We start from the raw sequence: 3,659 nt of genomic DNA on the forward strand, positions 1-3,659 counted from the left end.
AAAAGGTCAAAGGCTGGGCGTGGTGGCTCACACCTGTAATCCGCACACTTTGGGAGGCTGAGGCGTGCGATCACCTGAGATCGGAAGTTCCAGACCAGCCTGACCAACATGGAGAAACCCCGTCTCTACTAAAATTATAAAATTAGCTGGATGTGGTGGCACATGCCTGCAATCCCAGATACTCGGGAGACTGAGGCAAGAGAATCGCTTGAACTTGGTAGGCGGAGGTTGTAGTGAGCCAAGATCACACCATTGCACTCCAGCCTGGGCGACAAGAGCGAAACTCCGTCTCAAAAAAAACTTCTGCACAGCAGAAGGAAACAATCAAGAAACTGAAGAGACAAGACACAGAATGGAAAAAATACATTTGCTAAATACCCATCTGACAAGGGATTGATTAATAACCAGAATAAATAAGGAGCTCAAACAACTGTATTGGAAAAAAATCTAATACTCCAATCAAAAAATGGGCAAAATATTTGAATAGGCATTTCTCAAAAGAAGACATACAAATGACAAACAGGCATATGAAAAGGTGCTCAATATCACTGACCATCAGAAAAATGCAAATCAAAACTATAGTGAGATATTATCTCACTTCAGTTAAAATGGCTTTTACCCAGGTGGAACCAAGACTGCTATGGTTGCTGTTTGCGGTGGTCTAGGGAGGAAGAAGTTGACACACCTGGTAACAGCTGCTGTCAGACTTACACATCCCGGGACTCCCACGGTGCTTTTGAGAAGGGGTTGTTCACAATATAAACAGGTATCCAGCAATGAGGACCTGCCCACTCCAATGGAAAACCCTTATAAAGAACCTCTTAAGAAATGTATCTTGTGTGGAAAGCATGTAAATTATAAGAATGCATAGCTTTTGTCCCAGTTTGTTTCTCCATTTACTGAATGCATTTATGGAGGCACATTACGGGTCTTTGTGGGAAGAAACAGAAAGAAATAACTAAAGCAATCAATAGAGCTCAAATAATGGGGTTTATGCCAGTTACATACAAAGATCCTGCATATCTCAAGGACCCTAGAGTTTGTAACATCAGATATCAGGAATAAATTCTATCACGTTACCACCAATAAACTTATTTTACAGTAAAAAAAAAAAAATGACTTTTACGCAAAAGTCAGGCAATAACAAATGCTGGTGAGGATGTGGAGAAAAGGGAACACTAATACACTGTTGGTGGGAATGTAAATTAGTACAACCACTAAGGAGAATAGTTTGGAGGTTTTCCGATAAAACTAAAAATGGAACTGCTGTATGATCCAGCAATCTTACCGCTGGGTCTATACCCAAAAGAAAGGAAATCAGTATATCAAAGAGTTATGTGCACTCTCATGCTTGTTGCAGCACTGTTTACAATAGCTAAGATTTGGAAACAACCTAAGTATCCATCAACAGATGAATGGATAAAGAAAATGTGAGCCGGGCGCTGTGGCTCATGCCTGTAATCCTAGCACTTTGGGAGGCTAAGGTGGGTGGATCACCTGAGGTCAGGGGTTTGGGGCCAGCCTGGCCAACATGGTGAAACCCAATCTCTACTGAAAATATAAAAATTAGCCGGACGTGGTGGTGGGCGCCTGTAATCCCAGCTACTCGGGAGGCTGAAGCAGGAGAATTGCTTGAACCCGGGAGGCAGAGGTTGCAGTGAGCAGAGATCGAGCCACTGCACTCCAGACTGGGCAACAGAGTGAGACTCAGGATCAAACAAAAAAAAGAAAATGTGGTACTTATACACAATGGAGTACTATTCAGCCATAAAAAGAATGAATTCCTTGAGACATAACTTTAGGTTGTTTATTTGTGATCATTCTTCTTTTTGTTTTTTTGTTTGTTTGTTTTGTTTTTTTTGAGACAGAGTTTCGCTCTTGTTGCCCAGGCTGGAGTGCAGTGGTGTCATCTCAGCTCACTGCAACCTCCCAGGTTCAAGCAATTCTCCTGCCTCAGCCTCCAGAGTAGCTGGGATTACAGGCATGTGCCACCACACCTGGCTAATTTTGTATTTTTAGTAGAGACGGGGTTTCTCCATGTTGGTCAGGCTGGTCTTGAACTCCCGACCTCAGGTGATCCACCCGCCTTGGCCTCCCAAAGTGCTGGGATTACAGGCATGAGCCACCGCACCTGGCCGATCATTCTTCTTTTTGACTGTAGGTGTTTATTGCTATAAAATTTCCTCTTTGCTGAATCCCATAAGTTTTGGTATGTTTTGTTTCCATTTTCGTTTGTCTCAAGATATTTTTAAATTTTGTCTTTAATTTATTTATTGACCAATTGGTTGTTTAGGAACATGTTGTTTAATTTTCATTTATTTGTGAATTTCCCAAAATTCTTTTTGTTATTTATTCCTAGTTTCATACCTTTCTGGTTGAAAAAGACACTTGATAGTATTTCAATCTAATTAAATTTGTTAAGACTTGTTTTGGCCAGGCATGGTGGCTCACACCTGTAATCCCAGCACTTTGGGAGGCCGGAGCGGGAGGATCACCTGAGGTCAGGAGTTCAAGACCGGCCTGACCAACATGGGGAACCCCCATCTCTACTAAAAATACAAAAATTAGCTGGGTGTAGTGACGCATGCCTGTAATCCTAGCTACTCATGAGTCTGAGGCAGGAGAATCGCTTGAATTCGGGAGGTGGAGGTTGCAGTGAGCCAAGATCATGCCGTTGCACTCCAGCCTGGGCAACAAGAGCGAAACTCCATCTCAAAAAAAAAAAAAAAAAGACTTGTTTTGTGACCTAACATATGCTGTACCCTGGAGAATGTTTCGTGTGCTCTTGAGAAGAATGTGTATTCTGTTGCCATTGAATGGAATGTTTTTTATATGTCTGCTATGTCCATTTGGTCTAAAGTGTATTTCAAGTCTAATATTCCCTTATTAATTTCCTGACTTGATGATCTGTCCATTGTTGAAAGTAGGGTATTTAAGTTTCCTAATATTATTATATTACAGTCTGTGTTTGAATCTATTAACATTTGCTTTATATATGTAGGTGCTCCAATGTTGTATGCATATATATTTATAATTGTTATATCTTCTTGATAAATTGTTTGCTTTATCATTATATAATGACACTCTTAGTCTCTGTATTAGTCCATTCTCACATTGCTATACAGAAATGCCTGAGACTGGGTAATTATAAAGAAAAGAGGTTTAATTGGCTCACAATTCTGCAGGCTGTACAGGATGCATGCTGCTGGCATCTGCTTGGCTTCTGGGGAGACCTCAGGAAACTTACAATCATGGCAAAAGGCTAAGGAAGAGCAGTAATGTCACATGGCCAGAGCAGGAGCAAGAGAGAAAGGGCTAGAGGTGCCACACACTTTTAAACAACCAGATCTCACGAGAACCCACTCACTATCACAAGGACAGTATCAAGGGGGATGGTGCAAAACCATTCATGAGAAATCCTCTGCCATGATCCAAAAACCTCCCATTAGGCCGCACCTCCAACATTAGGGATTACAATTCAACATGAGATTTGGTGGGGACACAGATCCAAACCATATCAGTCTTGTTTTAGTTTTTGACCTAAAGTTTATTTTGTCTTAAATAAGTGTCACTACCCCTGTTCTCTTTTGGTTTTCATTTGCATCCCATCCTTTCACTTTCAATCCATGTGTGACCTTAAAAGTTAAGTGAGTCTCTTC

The 3,659-nt window shown here is 41.2% G+C and overlaps 1 pseudogene; it reads left to right on the forward strand.

The window, feature by feature from the left end:
* The first annotated feature begins 640 nt into the window (after positions 1-640).
* Positions 641-1,116, forward strand: LOC703509 (small ribosomal subunit protein bS18m pseudogene; annotated as a pseudogene).
* The last annotated feature ends 2,543 nt before the right edge of the window (positions 1,117-3,659 follow it).

Source organism: Macaca mulatta, chromosome X (genome assembly GCF_049350105.2).
Source record: "Macaca mulatta isolate MMU2019108-1 chromosome X, T2T-MMU8v2.0, whole genome shotgun sequence".
Lineage (NCBI taxonomy): Eukaryota > Metazoa > Chordata > Mammalia > Primates > Cercopithecidae > Macaca > Macaca mulatta.